The 20,430-nt window shown below is 41.3% G+C and overlaps 1 long non-coding RNA gene across 2 annotated transcripts in view; it reads left to right on the top strand.

Annotated features, from left to right (window-relative positions):
* LOC121403018 overlaps nucleotides 1-20,430 on the top strand; it is a 61,727-nt gene that overhangs the window by 34,842 nt on the left and 6,455 nt on the right. The gene's annotated exons all lie outside the window — the stretch shown is intronic.

The following is a 20,430-nucleotide window of genomic DNA, read 5'->3' as shown; positions in this document are numbered from 1 at the left end:
CCTAGGAAACTTGATAAAATTCCATGACACAAAATTTAGTGCATTCTGGACTTGCCCAAGGCACCATTAATCCAGCTAGAATCATAGTTTTGAGATGTTGTACCGTGTTAGCATTGAAAAAATGCAGAAAATGTATAGTTTGGTGATACCTTTCAGAGCACACAGGCCCCTTCTTCAGGCAAAATACAAATGAACGGCTGGAAAGGCACATCATATATACTGTTAGATCATTGAAAAAGGGTTTATGGGCAATAAATTAGAAATTTACAGATAGACAGAGAGAACTTGTACAGATAATAAAAGTAATTAGAGTGGGTTGTAAATAGTCCAGGGGTCTGGATTAAGTTAGGTCACATAACTTGAACTAGACCAAGACAGAATAGGGTAATGTTAACACAACAGTTCAAATTAGGAATTGTACAAGATACAGGTACATATAAATAGACTAAAATTGGAATTGTGACCTGTAAAGATAATACAATATTTCAGCTCAGATATTGATAAGTAATGATGGGCGAATTTGCGCCGTTTCGCTTCACTGAAAAATTAGTGAAATTTCGAAAAAATTCGCGAAACGGCGCCGGCGTCTCGGTTTTTATGCTCGAGCCCGTTTTTTATGCCGGCGCCCGTTTATTTGACGCCGGCAAATTTTTTCAGGAGAATTTTCGCGGGCGTTTCGCAAATTCGCCGCGAATTCGCACCTGCCGAATAAATTCACCCATCACTATTGATAAGCCCCTTGAAAGCTTGCAATTGGTACTTATTCAGTTAGCCAATCAAAGGTATCACCAAACTTTACATTTTCTCCAGCTAGAATAGACATTGTTATCTGAAAGAGCCACACATCCACCTGATGTTGTTTAGTAACACCTACTCCTGTTAAATTTCACAGTAATTATTGCACTATTTTATGCTTTTATCGCTTAAACGATGTTTGTGAATCATGCGTTAGGATTAATTCTATAAGCATAGGAATACCTCTTTGCAGTAATGTAGAATTAACGCTTGTGAAACAGTCTATTTTACCCAGTTTTATTTTGACACTGAACTGTATCTTTAAAGCATCTGTTTGGGCCTAGAATGATCTGAGCACCAACAAAGTTATTGAGCATTGTTTAAAGAAGAACTTGTATTGAACTTTTACCTGCCAAGTAAGGGAGGTACCAGGGCCAGGCCGAGGGGTAGGCAGAGTAGGCACGTGCCTAGGGCGTAAAGCTGGGGGGGGGCAGGCACGTACCTGCCCTGTTGCCTACCTCATGTCCGGTCACATCTCTCCTTGTGTATGTGCATTTCTGCGCATGCGCGCACAGCAACTCGTGTTTCTGCCCATGCGAGCACACGGATGTGCGCAAGCGCCAACTTGTGCATGTGCACAGAAATACCAGTTTGCTCATGTGTGCGCTCAGCCGGCGCAAAAAAACACAGCAAAAAAAAAAAACAGATGTTCCAGTTCCATTTTATACATGCTTCTGTTAAGGCTTCTTAATTCAACATTGGTATAAACAATAGAAACCACAGGCATTTGTATTAGAGGATCCATGACTCTTTTTATTGAAACTCTATTATGACAAAAGCTTTAAAGAAGAAGGAAAGCTACGGAGGAATTGTATTGCCAATAGATTAGCTGCAATAGTGCAAGCTAGAATGCTATATTTATTCTGTAGAATGTTTTACCATAGAGTAAAAAGCTCTACAAGCTCTCTGTTTGTTTAAGATCGCAGCTGCAGTATTAGCTTGGTGTGGCATCACTTCCTGCCTGAGTCTTTCCCTGCTCACTTATAGCTCTGGGCTCAGATTATAGCAGAGAAGGGGGGAGAGGAGCAAACTGAGCATACTCACGACCGGGGTAAGGAGGTTTAAGCTGAAGGCAGGAAGTCTGATACAGAAGCCCATGTGTACACAATAGAAGGAAAGAAATGCTGTGTTTCTTTTGACAGGGGACTCAGAGCAGCACTACTTTGGGGGTTTACTGGTGTATTTAGATGGACCATTCTGATAAGGCTTACTTAGTTTTAACCTTTCCTTCTCCTTGAAGCATTGTTGCTTTACTACAAAGTTTGACCATCCTCCACAAAACATTGTACTTTCAACTTGATGCATATTATACATACAAATGGAATAAAGTAAAGACTTTTGACTTATAGTTCCATAAAACAGCAGAAGAATTAAATGTGAGTAAAAGTAGCATAAAATCTGTTATCTTTTACAATCTACCTTCATATAACCCTCATTATTATTATTCAAAACAACCACACGCACTATGTCTAGTGGAAAAATTAGGCTTGTTCATCCAGAATCGACATTGTTATCCGAAAGAGCCACAAATTGATTTTATTCTTAAACCTTCAAAAACAAATGTTCCGCTCTCTGTAAAAATGGATTCAAATTAAGATAGGGAGACAGCTAAAGTGATAACTGCAAATTTGAGTTAGTACTCTGAACAGGTGTATAGTATTAAAAGATACAGAGATTATTTTTGCTACCCCGTTTTAAACAATGTATTAAAAGATATAATGGAATCAGATTGCTGCATATGCAGCAAGGTACTAGATGCACACTAAGGACATTTATAAATGAATACTGCTCTGATAGCACTGGGAATCAGCCATTGCAAATCTATTGTTGGATTTACAAAACATCTATATGTAAAGATTCATCTAAAGGCAGATTTTGCTTACATTTTCCATTTTCTTGCTTTAGCATTGTATCTAATAGCTATATTTTAATACATCAGTACATTCCCAAAGTTAAATAAAAACAATATTTCCAATCTCTTTTCATACTGTAAAGGTATGGGACCCATTATCTGGAAACCTGTCTCCTATGGACTTCATTTTATGCAAGTAATTCAAATGTTTAAAAATAATTTTTTTTCTCTGTAATAATAATGCAGTACCTTGTATTTGATCCAAACTAAGATATAATGAATCCTTATTAGAGGCAAAACCAGCCTATTGGGTTTATTCAATATTTAGATGATTTTCTAGTAGACTTAAGATACAAAGTTACAAATTATGGAAAAATCCATTCTGTATACAGGTCCCAAACCTGTATTTTCGTTTTAGAGATAAGAACAGGGTAACTATCATGAAAGCAAACACTTAATGGAAGCTTCATCTCATACAATTACGTTTTTATCACTGACAAATTCTGTCCTGTTTCTGAAACATCCCCTTCTCAGCAAATGGTCTCTACCTTGCAGGCTTTGTTTTGGATCTGCTTCTTCTGAATTACAGTTCAAACACATCACCCAGACTATAGCTAGCAAAGATCTAGCTGCACATGGAAAAAAATTACTCAGACACAAAGTGACATATACAGTGAGACAGATTGCTGGTACAAATGGTACAACATTTGCAACTTGTTATATTTAGAAAGTTTTTTAATTTACATTACTTTTATCTTATATTAGGATTATTATGGTGATGGTCCCAACACCTAGTTCTATTTTCGAAATTATGTAAAATTGATGGAGACACATGGAAGACTTGATTGTGAAACAAACATCTCCTTTATTTAACAGTAATCAACATGTACTAGGTATCCCAGTCGCCACTTGCTGGGTCCCCCGTATCTCTTGTTAATGGCCTAACGCTCCCTAAAAGTCTGCTGTCCCTGCTCTTTTTCAGGTTATTTTTGGGTCTTTAAGTTTGAGTGGAGGAAAAAGAAGATATCATACATATAATTCTAGTCTAGAGTGGCCACCATATTATCTACACTGCAGTGAAACATTGTTCTGCAGTTCCTTTAATGCTTTATTCATAAGGGGTAAGTGAGTGGAAGACTCTATACTTCCTTCCTTCCCACAATCTGATGTGCAAGTTTAGAAGTACCAACAGGGCAAGCTCCAACAGAGTTCTGTATATACTAGCTGCTGTATGGTAGGCATTAAGAACAGGATTGCCCAGTGCAAGCTGGCTCTGCACTATGTATCTAGAGCCACATTTCCATAACTCTGCAATGACACCAGATGAAAGTATTTGCACAATTGAGAACTAAGGGGTGTACACTTGCATCTCCTTTGTTTATAAACGTTATTTATATTATCCAGAAATAATTACAGAAGTGTGCAACCTCTGTAACTGTGATGAACGTTGTACCTATCTTCTGAGAGATGTGGGACCATTGATATTATGCTTTCTTAGTAATCATCATCATTTATTTATATAGCGCAGTCAAGATACGCAGTGCTTTATAGTAATGTTTCTTTTTTTTACAGCCAGGCTTACATCACCATACACTGCAAATTTATTGCCTTAACATTTCAGGTATTCTGGTTATAATGTATTTGACCTGCTGTATAGGTGTTAACAATACACCCCACCTTAGTGACATTTTCTTCCAAAACGTGTTCCATCTTCCTACTGACTTTCCAATGTGCAAACAGAAATGTAATTACTTTCAAGCTTTTCTTATTCTCTAACACAAACTCACAAACTTTACATTTAACTAGGGATTCATGATAAAGTTAAACATTTAAAAATATGATGGAAAGAAACCCTGAATAGCTATAATTTTAAATAAATGTAATGAAATCAAATTTGAACTTGCTCCTCTCAAACAATTTGCAGATATTTACCTTAAGTGGTAAAGTGAAGAGTTTGGCACAAATTATTCTAACTGCATGCTAATAGTATCAATTCCTTTAGTTAGTACGAGAGTACTAATACATATTTTCACATTTTTAACTGAATAAGGGAAAATGACAGTTCCAGTGAACTTCTGAAAGTACATTTTATCATCAGTCTTTATCAGAATTGATCTTAGAGCAGCTTAGGTATGGCATTCTGCAGGGGTTCCAAGACAAAAAAAGTGATGCAAAATATTTAATTTGCAAAATGTATTTTAGCACAGGACATTTAATTTGTACTCAGTTTGGTGCATTTACCTTAAAGGGATACTGTCATCGGAAAACATGTTTTTTTCGCATCAGTGCTACTCCAGCAGGATTCTGCACTGAAATCCATTTCTCAAAAGAGCAAACACATTTTTTTATATTCAATTTTGAAATCTGACATTGAGCTAGACATTTTGTCAATTTCCCAGCTGCCCCTGGTCATGTGACTTGTGCCTGCACTTTAGGAGAGAAACACTTTCTGGCAGGCTGCTGTTTTTCCTTCTCAATGTAACTGAATGAGTCTCAGTGGGACATGGGTTTTTATTATTGAGTGTTGTTCTTAGAGCTACCAGGCAGCTGTTATCTTGTGTTAGGGAGCTGTTATCTGGTTACCTTCCCATTGTTCTTTTGTTTGGCTGCTGGGGGGGGGGAAAGGGAGGGGGTTGATATCACTCCAACTTGCAGTACAGCAGTAAAGAGTGATTGAAGTTTATCAGAGCACAAGTCACATGACTTGGGGCAGCTGGGAAATTGACAATATGTCTAGCCCCATGTCACATTTCAAAATTGAATATAAAAAAATCTGTTTGCTCTTTTGAGAAATGGATTTCAGTGCAAAATTCTGCTGGAGCAGCACTATTACACTGATTCATTTTGAAAAAAATGTTTTTTCCCAGGACAGTATCCCTTTAACAAGGGGACGCTTCAATTTGACCCTTAGCCTTGAGCCATCCCACTGAACCCCATTGTTACATACCTTAATGAAACCAGGAGACAGAGATGGGTGTAAAATGGCCACAACATTTATTAACATTTTATAAAATAAATAGGACCTTAACCCAAGGCAATATTCTAATCACCAGCATGAGAGAAGTTCAGCAGCCCTGCTGCCGGACCTGCATCTGCAGTGTGTCGATGATAGGAAATCCAAGCAGGCTGCCCCTAGCACAAGCAGTAGTAGCGTCTGTATCAATCAATCCACTGTGCAGTCACAGGAGAGAACCTCCTTTCTCCCTCTCATAAACTTACCTGTGCAGTACTCCGGCAAGGTCCTACCGCTGCTGTGACAAATAAAACTTAAAATATAATATTATATGTGTACTGTTTTGATCCAGAGGAAGGCAAAAAAACCCCAGCCTGCAGCCAGTGCCAATTATGCTTCAAGAGGGAAAAAATTCCTTTCTGACCCCAATGGCGATCAGAAACATTCCCTGGATCAATCATTTCACATTCATTTAACATAAATGAATACAATACAGACTCTCACAATTATAATGTGTAAAGATACAGAAACCACACTATAACAGCGCTTTCAGGATATAGATATAGTTATTAGAGATGTCGCGAACTGTTCGCCGGCGAACTTGTTCGCGCGAACATCGGGTGTTCGCGCTCGCCGGAAGTTCGCGAACGTCGCGCGACGTTCGCCATTTTGGGTTCGCCATTGTTGGCGCTTTTTTTTGCCCTCTCACCCCAGACCAGCAGGTACATGGCAGCCAATCAGGAAGCTCTCCCCTGGACCACTCCCCTTCCCTATAAAAACCGAAGCCCTGCAGCGTTTTTTCACTCTGCCTGTGTGTGCTGAAGAGATAGTGTAGGGAGAGAGCTGCTGCCTGTTAGTGATTTCAGGGACAGTTGAAAGTTTGCTGGCTAGTAATCGTTTTGATACTGCTCTGTTATTGGAGGGACAGAAGTCTGCAGGGGTTTGAGGGACATTTTAGCTTAGGTAGCTTTGCTGGCTAGTAATCTACCTTCTACTGCAGTGCTCTGTATGTAGCTGCAGTGGGCAGCTGTCCTGCTTCTGATCTCATCTGCTGACTGCTGCAATAACAGTAGTCCTTGTAAGGACTGCTTTTATTTATTTTTTTGTTGTTTTACTACTACTACTACTACTACTACTATAAGAGCCCAGTGCTATTAGTCTAGCAGTGTTGGGGAGTGGGACTGGTGTGCTAATCTGCTGCTCCTAGTAGTTCAGCAGCACCAACTTTAATTTTTTTTTTTTAATATTCATTTTTTTTTATTTTACTTTTTTTATTTTACTACCGCTGTAGTAGTGTATAAGTTGACCTTTTAGGCATTATTTGCCCTGTAGGCATTATTTGCACACTGTTTTCTTCAACCCGCCATCGAGCTGTGTGACCTTGTTCCCATTCTGTCTAAATATCCATAATATTACCGTCTCCAGAAAAAACACCGGAGTCACTTTTTTCAAGCAGCATTCATATATTTTACGTAATCCGTATCCACCGCTGTAGTAGTGTATACGTTGGCCTTGTAGGCATTATTTGCACACTGTTTTCTTCAACCCGCCATCGAGCTGTGTGACCTTGTTCCCATTCTGTCTAAATATCCATAATATTACCGTCTCCAGAAAAAACACCGGAGTCACTTTTTTCAAGCAGCATTCATATATTTTACGTAATCCGTATCCACCGCTGTAGTAGTGTATACGTTGGCCTTGTAGGCATTATTTGCACACTGTTTTCTTCAACCCGCCATCGAGCTGTGTGACCTTGTTCCCATTCTGTCTAAATATCCATAATATTACCGTCTCCAGAAAAAACACCGGAGTCACTTTTTTCAAGCAGCCATAATATATTTTACGTAATCCGTATCCACCGCTGTAGTAGTGTATACGTTGGCCTTGTAGGCATTATTTGCACACTGTTTTCTTCAACCCGCCATCGAGCTGTGTGACCTTGTTCCCATTCTGTCTAAATATCCATAATATTACCGTCTCCAGAAAAAACACCGGAGTCACTTTTTTCAAGCAGCCATAATATATTTTACGTAATCCGTATCCACCGCTGTAGTAGTGTATACGTTGGCCTTGTAGGCATTATTTGCACACTGTTTTCTTCAACCCGCCATCGAGCTGTGTGACCTTGTTCCCATTCTGTCTAAATATCCATAATATTACCGTCTCCAGAAAAAACACCGGAGTCACTTTTTTCAAGCAGCCATAATATATTTTACGTAATCCGTATCCACCGCTGTAGTAGTGTATACGTTGGCCTTGTAGGCATTATTTGCACACTGTTTTCTTCAACCCGCCATCGAGCTGTGTGACCTTGTTCCCATTCTGTCTAAATATCCATAATATTACCGTCTCCAGAAAAAACACCGGAGTCACTTTTTTCAAGCAGCCATAATATATTTTACGTAATCCGTATCCACCGCTGTAGTAGTGTATACGTTGGCCTTGTAGGCATTATTTGCACACTGTTTTCTTCAACCCGCCATCGAGCTGTGTGACCTTGTTCCCATTCTGTCTAAATATCCATAATATTACCGTCTCCAGAAAAAACACCGGAGTCACTTTTTTCAAGCAGCCATAATATATTTTACGTAATCCGTATCCACCGCTGTAGTAGTGTATACGTTGGCCTTGTAGGCATTATTTGCACACTGTTTTCTTCAACCCGCCATCGAGCTGTGTGACCTTGTTCCCATTCTGTCTAAATATCCATAATATTACCGTCTCCAGAAAAAACACCGGAGTCACTTTTTTCAAGCAGCCATAATATATTTTACGTAATCCGTATCCACCGCTGTAGTAGTGTATACGTTGGCCTTGTAGGCATTATTTGCACACTGTTTTCTTCAACCCGCCATCGAGCTGTGTGACCTTGTTCACATTTTGTCTAAATATTGATAATATTATCGTCTCTAGAAAAACCACTTGAGTTACTTTTTTTCAAGCAGCATTCATATATTTTACGTAATCCGTATCCACCGCTGTAGTAGTGTATACGTTGACCTTGTAGGCATTATTTGCACACTGTTTTCTTCAACCCGCCATCGAGCTGTGTGAGCTTGTTCACATTTTGTCTAAATATTGATAATATTATCGTCTCTAGAAAAACCACTTGAGTTACTTTTTTTCAAGCAGCATTCATATATTTTACGTAATCCGTATCCACCGCTGTAGTAGTGTATACGTTGACCTTGTAGGCATTATTTGCACACTGTTTTCTTCAACCCGCCATTGAGCTGTGTGACCTTGTTCACATTTTGTCTAAATATTGATAATATTATCGTCTCTAGAAAAACCACTTGAGTTACTTTTTTTCAAGCAGCATTCATATATTTTACGTAATCCGTATCCACCGCTGTAGTAGTGTATACGTTGACCTTGTAGGCATTATTTGCACAGTGTTTTCTTCAACCCGCCATCGAGCTGTGTGACCTTGTTCACATTTTGTCTAAATATTGATAATATTATCGTCTCTAGAAAAACCACTTGAGTTACTTTTTTTCAAGCAGCATTCATATATTTTACGTAATCCGTATCCACCGCTGTAGTAGTGTATACGTTGACTTTGTAGGCATTATTTGCACAGTGTTTTCTTCAACCCGCCATCTAGCTGTGTGTATTATCGTTTCCAGAAAAACCAACTGAGTTTTTGTTGTTGTTGTTGTTTTTTTAAAAATAATGCCAGGCAAAGGCAGGCCGCCACGCAGAGGCCGTGCTAGGGGCCGTGCTGCTATGCAATCCTGTGGCCCTAGCAAATTGCCCAGTTTTAAAAAGCCAATGACCCTGAACTCCCAAAATGCTGAAGAGGTAGTTGACTGGCTTACACAGCACACCCCATCCTCTACCGTTTCTAACTTTACCACAACATCCTCCTCATCCTCCACTGCTATGGCCACCCCACGTAACACTTCCTCCACCACCGGTGCCCCTTCTTCACTGGGGTCAGAGGAGTTATTTTCCAATGAGTTTCTTGAACTGAGTAATGCGCAACCATTATTGCCAGAAGAAGATGAAGGAGATGAGGACCTTACACCAGATTTAATTCTGGCAGAGAACACGATAGAGATGGACATAATGAGTGATGAGGAGGAGGTCCCCGCTGCTGCTTCCTTCTGTGATGTGTCAGAAGAAATTGATGCATCTGAGGAGAATGATGATGAGGAGATTGATGTTTTGTGGGTGCCTAGTAGAAGAGAGCAAGAGGAGGGTAGTTCAGATGGAGAGACGGAGAGTCAGAGAGGCAGTAGGAGAATAAGACTTAGAAGAAGCAGGGAGGACAGCCCGCAGGGATCAGTAGGGCAACAACATGTATCGGCACCTGTGTTCAGCCGGCCAACGCACCCGCCATTGCCGCCAATACCGCCAACTCCGCCAACTTCTACTGTTACCGCCAGATCGCACACTTCCAAAAAGTCAGCAGTGTGGGATTTTTTTAATGTGTGTGCCTCTGACAAAAGCATTGTAATTTGCAATGAGTGCAGTCAGAAACTGAGCCTTGGTAAGCCCAACAGCCACATAGGTACAACTTCTATGCGAAGGCACATGAGCGGCAAGCACAAAGCACTTTGGGAGCAACACCTCAAAGGCAACAGGCAAACTAAAAGCCACACTCCTTCTGGTCCAGCATCTTACTGCTCTACCTCTGCTCTCCTTGACCCGTCTGAACCACCCTCCACTCCGCCTTCCACCTTGACCACCTGTTCCCATTCCCAGTCATCTGCCACCAGCCAAGTTTCTGTGAAGGCCATGTTTGAGCGTAAGAAGCCAATGTCTGACTGTCACCCCCTTGCCCGGCGTCTGACAGCTGGCTTGTCTGCACTCTTAGCCCGCCAGCTTTTACCATACCAGCTGGTGGACTCTGAGGCCTTCCGCAAATTTGTAGCAATTGGGACACCGCAGTGGAAGGTACCCAGCCGCAATTTTTTTTCTAAAAAGGGAATACCACACCTGTACCAACATGTGCAGAGCCAAGTTACCGCATCTCTGTCACTTAGTGTTGGGCCAAAGGTCCATATGACTACTGACGCATGGTCCTCCAAGCATGGTCAGGGCAGGTATGTCACCTACACTGCCCACTGGGTGAACTTGGTAATGGCTGGGAAGCAGGGAATGGGTAGCTCAACAACAACAGTGGAGTTGGTGTCACCGCCACGGATTGCACGCGGTTCTGCCACCACCTCTACTCCTCCATCGCTCTCTACCTCGTCTTCTTCTTCTTCTTACTCTGCTGCTGGGTCCTCCTTCTCCTCCTCCACACCTGTGCACCCCCAGCTCCCCCTAGGCTATTCGACGTGCCAGGTACGCCGTTGTCACGCTGTCTTGGGGATGACGTGCCTGGAAAGCAAAAACCATACCGGATCTGTACTCCTGTCATCTCTGCAGTCACAGGCCGATCGGTGGCTGACCCCACACCAACTGCAGATCGGAAAAGTGGTGTGTGACAATGGAAGCAATCTGTTGGCAGCGTTGAGACTAGGCAATTTAACACATGTGCCCTGCATGGCACATGTGTTAAATTTAATAGTCCAACGTTTTGTCTCCAAGTACCCAGGATTCCAGGACGTTCTCACCCAGTCCAGAAAGGTGTCGGCCCATTTCAGACGTTCCTACACAGCCATGGCACGCCTTGCTGACATTCAGCAGCGCTACAACATGCCAGTCAGGCGTTTGATTTCTGACAGCCAGACTCGCTGGAATTCAACGCTCCTTATGTTGGAACGTCTGCTGCAACAACAAAGGGCCGTCAACGAGTACCTTTTTGAACTGGGTGGTAGGACTGGATCTGCACAGCTGGGGATTTTTTTCCCCCGTTACTGGGTGCTTATGCGCGATGCCTGCAGGCTCATGCGACCTTTTGAAGAGGTGACAAATATGGTCAGTCGCACCGAAGGCACCATCAGCGACCTAATACCCTTCGCTTTCTTCCTGGAGCGTGCCGTGCGACGAGTGACAGATGAGGCTGTAGACCAGCGTGACGAGGAGCTGGAAGCGCGCGATTTCTGGTCGGAATCACCAGAACGAACCCAGGCACCTGCTGCAACGCAGGGAGAGGTGCCAGAAGTGGAGTCAGAGGAGGAAGGTGGCTTTGTGGAGGAGGAGGAGGAGGACCAACAGGAGCAGGCTTCCCAGGGGGCTAGTGGTGACCTTTTGGGGACCCCTGGTCTTGTACGTGGCTGGGGGGAGGAGACCGTGGATGATGCAGTCCTTGATAATGAGGAAGCGGAGATGGATAGCTCTGCATCCAACCTTGTGAGAATGGGGTCTTTCATGCTGTCATGCCTGTTGAAGGACCCCCGTATCAAGAGGCTTAAGGAGAAGGACCTGTACTGGGTCGCAACGCTACTAGACCCTCGGTACAAGCATAAAGTGTCAGAAATGTTACCAACATACCACAAGTCCGAAAAGATGCGGCATTTACAAACCAGCCTGCAAAACATGTTGTACAATGCTTTTAAGGGTGATGTCACTTCAGGAACTCATCAACATTCCAGGGGCAGAGGTGCCAGTAATCCTGCCACGAGCACACCTGCAAGGACAAAGCCCTTTGGCCAGTCTGTAACGTCAGACATGCAAATGTTTTTCTGTCCAAGGCAGCGCCACAACCCTTCTGGATCCACCCTCAAAGAACGCCTCGACCGGCAGGTAGCGGACTACCTGGCATTAACTGCAGATATCGACACTCTGAGGAGCGATGAACCCCTGGACTACTGGGTGCGCAGGCTTGATCTGTGGCCAGAGCTGTCACAATTTGCCATGAACCTCTTGTCTTGCCCAGCCTCAAGTGTGCTCTCAGAAAGGACCTTCAGTGCAGCAGGAGGGATTGTAACTGAGAAGAGAACTCGCCTAGGTCACAAAAGTGTCGATTACCTGACCTTTATTAAAATGAATGAGGGGTGGATCTCGGAGGGTTACTGCACGCCGGAAGACTTGTTCTGACTTCTATGCAGCTGTCCTTCTCTTCAAGCCTCATGACTCTACACACAGCTGTCCTTTAGCGTCCTCCTCCTCCCTCCGCCACCGTTACAAACTAGGGTGCAAACCCTACTGGTTTAATTTTTTCTGGCCTCTGTGCTTCAGTGGCTGCAACCAAAAAAATGCCTATTTTCTGCATTTATATGACATAATTTTTCTGGCCTCTGTGCTTCAGTGGCTGCAACCAAAAAAATTTATATTTTCAGCATTTATATGGCATAATTTTTCTGTCAACTGTGCTTCAGTGGCTGCGACCAAACAAATGCATATTTTCTGCATTTATATGGCATAATTTTTCTGGCCTCTGTGCTTCAGTGGCTGCAACCAAAAAAATTACTATTTTCAGCATTTATATGGCATATTTTTTCTGGCAACTGTGCTTCAGTGGCTGCGACCAAAAAAATGCATATTTTCTGCATTTATATGGCATAATTTTTCTGGCCTCTGTGCTTCAGTGGCTGCAACCAAAAAAATTTATATTTTCAGCATTTATATGGCATAATTTTTCTGTCAACTGTGCTTCAGTGGCTGCGACCAAAAAAATGCATATTTTCTGCATTTATATGGCATAATTTTTCTGGCCTCTGTGCTTCAGTGGCTGCAACCAAAAAAATTTATATTTTCAGCATTTATATGGCATAATTTTTCTGGCAACTGTGCTTCAGTGGCTGCGACCAAAAAAATGACTATTTTCAGCATTTATATGGCATATTTTTTCTGGCCTCTGTGCTTCAGTGGCTGTGGCCAAAAAAACTGGGCAAACAATGCCTACAAGGTCAACGACGTTGACCTTGTAGGCATTGTTTGCCCAGTTTTTTTGGCCACAGCCACTGAAGCACAGAGGCCAGAAAAAATATGCCATATAAATGCTGAAAATAGTCATTTTTTGCCATACGTTGACTCAACGTATATGGCAAAAAATGACTATTTTCAGCATTTATGTGGCATATTTTTTCTGGCAACTGTGCTTCAGTGGCTGCAACCAAAAAACTGGGCAAACAATGTCTACAAGGTCAACGTATGGCGAAAAATTACTATTTTCAGCATTTATATGGCATATTTTTTCTGGCAACTGTGCTTCAGTGGCTGCGTCCAAAAAAACTGGGCAAACAATGTCTACAAGGTCAACGTATTGCGAAAAATGACTATTTTCAGCATTTATATGGCATATTTTTTCTGGCAACTGTGCTTCAGTGGCTGCGTCCAAAAAAACTGGGCAAACAATGCCTACAAGGTCAACGTATGGCAGTTGTTTAAAGAGAACAGTAGATTACTAGCCAGCAAAGCTACCTAAGCTAAAATGTCCCTCAAATCCCTGCAGACTTCTGTCCCTCCAATACAGAGCAGTATCAAGCAGATTACTAGCCAGCAAACTTACTATCATCTGTCCCTGAAATCACTAACAGCTCTCCCCCTACACTATCTCTTCCAAGCACACACAGGCAGATTTTTCAGATACATTTTTGCCCTTGATCCCCCTCTGGCATGCCACTGTCCAGGTCGTTGCACCCTTTAAACAACTTTAAAATCATTTTTCTGGCCAGAAATGTCTTTTCTAGATGTTAAAGTTCGCCTTCCCATTGAAGTCTATGGGGTTCGCGAACCGTTCGCGAACCGCTCGCGTTTTTGCGCAAGTTCGCGAATATGTTCGCGAACTTTTTTTCCGACGTTCGCTACATCCCTAGCAATAATATATTCCGTATCCACTGCTGTAGTAGTGTATACGTCAACCTTGTAGGCATTATTTGCTCAGTGTGTTCTTCATTTTCAAACAACAACCATCTAGCTGTGTGAGCTTGTTCACATTCTGTCTAAATATCAATAATAATACCGTCTCTAGAAACACCACCCGAGTGACGTTTTTCAGGCAGCAATCATATATATCGTATCCACTGCTGTAGTAGTGTATACGTTAACCTTGTAGGCATTATTTGCTCAGTGTGTTCTTCATTTTCAAACAACAACCATCTAGCTGTGTGAGCTTGTTCACATTCTGTCTAAATATCAATAATAATACCGTCTCTAGAAACACCACCCGAGTGACGTTTTTCAGGCAGCAATAATATATTCCGTATCCACTGCTGTAGTAGTGTATACGTTGACCTTGTAGGCCTTGTTTGCCCAGTGTGTTCTTCTTCTTCATTTTCAAACAACAACCATCTAGCTGTGTGAGCTTGTTCACATTCTGTCTAAATATCAATAATAATACCGTCTCTAGAAACACCACCCGAGTGACGTTTTTCAGGCAGCAATAATATATTCCGTATCCACTGCTGTAGTAGTGTATACGTTAACCTTGTAGGCATTATTTACTCAGTGTGTTCTTCATATTCAAACAACAACCATCTAGCTGTGTGAGCTTGTTCACATTCTGTCTAAATATCAATAATAATACCGTCTCTAGAAACACCACCCGAGTGACGTTTTTCAGGCAGCAATAATATATTCCGTATCCACTGCTGTAGTAGTGTATACGTTGACCTTGTAGGCCTTGTTTGCCCAGTGTGTTCTTCTTCTTCATTTTCAAACAACAACCATCTAGCTGTGTGAGCTTGTTCACATTCTGTCTAAATATCAATAATAATACCGTCTCTAGAAACACCACCCGAGTGACGTTTTTCAGGCAGCAATAATATATTCCTTATCCACTGCTGTAGTAGTGTATACGTTAACCTTGTAGGCATTATTTGCTCAGTGTGTTCTTCATTTTCAAACAACAACCATCTAGCTGTGTGAGCTTGTTCACATTCTGTCTAAATATCAATAATAATACCGTCTCTAGAAACACCACCCGAGTGACGTTTTTCAGGCAGCAATAATATATTCCGTATCCACTGCTGTAGTAGTGTATACGTTGACCTTGTAGGCCTTGTTTGCCCAGTGTGTTCTTCTTCTTCATTTTCAAACAACAACCATCTAGCTGTGTGAGCTTGTTCACATTCTGTCTAAATATCAATAATAATACCGTCTCTAGAAACACCACCCGAGTGACGTTTTTCAGGCAGCAATAATATATTCCGTATCCACTGCTGTAGTAGTGTATACGTTAACCTTGTAGGCATTATTTGCTCAGTGTGTTCTTCATTTTCAAACAACAACCATCTAGCTGTGTGAGCTTGTTCACATTCTGTCTAAATATCAATAATAATACCGTCTCTAGAAACACCACCTGAGTGACGTTTTTCAGGCAGCAATCATATATATCGTATCCACTGCTGTAGTAGTGTATACGTTAACCTTGTAGGCATTATTTGCTCAGTGTGTTCTTCATTTTCAAACAACAACCATCTAGCTGTGTGAGCTTGTTCACATTCTGTCTAAATATCAATAATAATACCGTCTCTAGAAACACCACCCGAGTGACGTTTTTCAGGCAGCAATAATATATTCCGTATCCACTGCTGTAGTAGTGTATACGTTAACCTTGTAGGCATTATTTGCTCAGTGTGTTCTTCATTTTCAAACAACAACCATCTAGCTGTGTGAGCTTGTTCACATTCTGTCTAAATATCAATAATAATACCGTCTCTAGAAACACCACCCGAGTGACGTTTTTCAGGCAGCAATAATATATTCCGTATCCACTGCTGTAGTAGTGTATACGTTAACCTTGTAGGCATTATTTGCTCAGTGTGTTCTTCATTTTCAAACAACAACCATCTAGCTGTGTGAGCTTGTTCACATTCTGTCTAAATATCAATAATAATACCGTCTCTAGAAACACCACCCGAGTGACGTTTTTCAGGCAGCAATAATTAGAGATGTCGCGAACTGTTCGCCGGCGAACTTGTTCGCGCGAACATCGGGTGTTCACGCTCGCCGGAAGTTCGCGAACGTCGCGCGACGTTCGCCATTTTGGGTTCGCCATTGTTGGCGCTTTTTTTTGCCCTCTCACCCCAGACCAGCAGGTACATGGCAGCCAATCAGGAAGCTCTCCCCTGGACCACTCCCCTTCCCTATAAAAACCGAAGCCCTGCAGCGTTTTTTCACTCTGCCTGTGTGTGCTGAAGAGATAGTGTAGGGAGAGAGCTGCTGCCTGTTAGTGATTTCAGGGACAGTTGAAAGTTTGCTGGCTAGTAATCGTTTTGATACTGCTCTGTTATTGGAGGGACAGAAGTCTGCAGGGGTTTGAGGGACATTTAAGCTTAGGTAGCTTTGCTGGCTAGTAATCTACCTTCTACTGCAGTGCTCTGTATGTAGCTGCAGTGGGCAGCTGTCCTGCTTCTGATCTCATCTGCTGACTGCTGCAATAACAGTAGTCCTTGTAAGGACTGCTTTTATTTATTTTTTTGTTGTTTTACTACTACTACTACTACTACTACTACTATAAGAGCCCAGTGCTATTAGTCTAGCAGTGTTGGGGAGTGGGACTGGTGTGCTAATCTGCTGCTCCTAGTAGTTCAGCAGCACCAACTTTAATTTTTTTTTTTAATATTCATTTTTTTTTTATTTTACTTTTTTTTATTTTACTACCGCTGTAGTAGTGTATAAGTTGACCTTTTAGGCATTATTTGCCCTGTAGGCATTATTTGCACACTGTTTTCTTCAACCCGCCATCTAGCTGTGTGACCTTGTTCACATTCTGTCTAAATATCCATAATATTACCGTCTCCAGAAAAAACACCGGAGTGACTTTTTTCAAGCAGCCATAATATATTTTACGTAATCCGTATCCACCGCTGTAGTAGTGTATACGTTGACCTTGTAGGCATTATTTGCACAGTGTTTTCTTCAACCCGCCATCTAGCTGTGTGACCTTGTTCACATTCTGTCTAAATATCCATAATATTACCGTCTCCAGAAAAAACACCGGAGTGACTTTTTTCAAGCAGCCATAATATATTTTACGTAATCCGTATCCACCGCTGTAGTAGTGTATACGTTGACCTTGTAGGCATTATTTGCACACTGTTTTCTTCAACCCGCCATCTAGCTGTGTGACCTTGTTCACATTCTGTCTAAATATCCATAATATTACCGTCTCCAGAAAAAACACCGGAGTGACTTTTTTCAAGCAGCCATAATATATTTTACGTAATCCGTATCCACCGCTGTAGTAGTGTATACGTTGACCTTGTAGGCATTATTTGCACACTGTTTTCTTCAACCCGCCATCTAGCTGTGTGAGCTTGTTCACATTTTGTCTAAATATTGATAATATTATCGTCTCTAGAAAAACCACTTGAGTTACTTTTTTTCAAGCAGCATTCATATATTTTACGTAATCCGTATCCACCGCTGTAGTAGTGTATACGTTGACCTTGTAGGCATTATTTGCACACTGTTTTCTTCAACCCGCCATCTAGCTGTGTGAGCTTGTTCACATTTTGTCTAAATATTGATAATATTATCGTCTCTAGAAAAACCACTTGAGTTACTTTTTTTCAAGCAGCATTCATATATTTTACGTAATCCGTATCCACCGCTGTAGTAGTGTATACGTTGACCTTGTAGGCATTATTTGCACAGTGTTTTCTTCAACCCGCCATCTAGCTGTGTGAGCTTGTTCACATTTTGTCTAAATATTGATAATATTATCGTCTCTAGAAAAACCACTTGAGTTACTTTTTTTCAAGCAGCATTCATATATTTTACGTAATCCGTATCCACCGCTGTAGTAGTGTATACGTTGACCTTGTAGGCATTGTTTGCCCAGTTTTTTTGGCCGCAGCCACTGAAGCACAGAGGCCAGAAAAAATATGCCATATAAATGCTGAAAATAGTCATTTTTTGCCATACGTTGACTCAACGTATATGGCAAAAAATGACTATTTTCAGCATTTATATGGCATATTTTTTCTGGCAACTGTGCTTCAGTGGCTGCGACCAAAAAAACTGGGCAAACAATGCCTACAAGGTCAACGTATGGCAAAAAATGACTTTTTCAGCATTTATATGGCATATTTTTTCTGGCAACTGTGCTTCAGTGGCTGCAACCAAAAAACTGGGCAAACAATGTCTACAAGGTCAACGTTATGGCGAAAAATTACTATTTTCAGCATTTATATGGCATATTTTTTCTGGCAACTGTGCTTCAGTGGCTGCGTCCAAAAAAAACTGGGCAAACAATGCCTACAAGGTCAACGTATGGCAGTTGTTTAAAGAGAACAGTAGATTACTAGCCAGCAAAGCTACCTAAGCTAAAATGTCCCTCAAATCCCTGCAGACTTCTGTCCCTCCAATACAGAGCAGTATCAAGCAGATTACTAGCCAGCAAACTTACTATCATCTGTCCCTGAAATCACTAACAGCTCTCCCCCTACACTATCTCTTCCAAGCACACACAGGCAGATTTTTCAGATACATTTTTGCCCTTGATCCCCCTCTGGCATGCCACTGTCCAGGTCGTTGCACCCTTTAAACAACTTTAAAATCATTTTTCTGGCCAGAAATGTCTTTTCTAGATGTTAAAGTTCGCCTTCCCATTGAAGTCTATGGGGTTCGCGAACCGTTCGCGAACCGCTCGCATTTTTGCGCAAGTTCGCGAATATGTTCGCGAACTTTTTTTCCGACGTTCGCTACATCCCTAATAGTTATTACTATATAGATATACTAATTAATAGATAATATGACAACACAAAGATGAAAACTACTGACATTTTACAAAATTTGCAAAATGGGGGAGGGTGGGTGGAATGTTTCTACCTGCTCAGAAGATAAGGAAGTGAACTGCTTCTTCCCCTGACATCACATCCCTCTCTTACTCCACCCCTGGGCCTGGCCATCTCCTGCTTTAACTCATTCCTTCTCACCTAAACACAGCTACATATGATTCTGCACATCTCTAACCTAGACCAGTATCATTTGACTGCTGGTCATTCGGATCCCTTGTCAGGCAGCTCCTGCACTTATAGCTCCAGGGCTTTCCTTTCCTTGTGGCCTTTGCTGTCCTTCTCTAGATACAGAACCAGAGTATTCTAGTCGAAGGAGAACATGTGCTGTATATTTGCCTGCAAATTAAACAAGCAGTGAGTACACAAAAATCTTTTGCTGTCCTGGCAAACAAAGAGTTTGTGTCACTAATAGAAGGGCAATGCTATGCATGTGCCACAGTCAATACTTTATATATTAATAGAAAACCTGTTGTTAGATTTGTGTGGAAACCAAAATATAGGTACAAGTAATTTGCGTAATATGTTTTTTTCCTTGCCCCTCCCCCCTGGAAAATTTTCTTCGGACACCTATGCCTGGTTCTGAATGCTGTTTAAATCCAACTGTGAGCATATTGGTGTTATTACTGTATATATTATTATTTATTATTTTTAGTTCCCTCACAAGTCTTTCTTTCTCTATAGCTCAAGGTTATATATTATGACTCATGAAAATTACAATTTTGAACTCCAAAAAACTTAAAAAAAGATTAACACACATTAAAATCCAGTAAAATCAAAGATGCCAAAATAAATATAGGTCTAGAATTAGTAAAATGGTGGAAAATGTAATCCTGTAATATTAATTTTGGAGTATATACAGTACAAGCTCTGGGTTCTAAAATAAAGTTGCGTGGAGCTGCACCCAAGATAGCAAATACTTATTATAAACTCCTACGTAAAAGTCTGCATTGAGGAACTTTGTAAAGATTACTTGGTCCTGTAAAAGAAATTGTTGTAGAACTTTTACATCCTTCTAAGCTCTATGTAGAAGCATTGCCTCTATGTTATTTAGCTATACGTGCTGATGTGCAATTCTGTACGCTGTACTGTTCTAATGATATTTTTTCATGTCTCTTTTATTGGAACCTTAGAAAGTATCTTCTTCTGGAACAATGATATAGCCTTTACCATAGACATTATGCATGGTTTTAATTGTATTTCCCTGTTTAGGTTTTAATGTGTCCACACTATGTTGAGCTGATTATATT

The sequence above is a fragment of the Xenopus laevis genome, chromosome 4L (assembly GCF_017654675.1).
Source record: "Xenopus laevis strain J_2021 chromosome 4L, Xenopus_laevis_v10.1, whole genome shotgun sequence".
Lineage (NCBI taxonomy): Eukaryota > Metazoa > Chordata > Amphibia > Anura > Pipidae > Xenopus > Xenopus laevis.
Note: the sequence above shows the minus strand (reverse complement) of the source record. Positions and strands in the feature narration are given on the sequence as shown.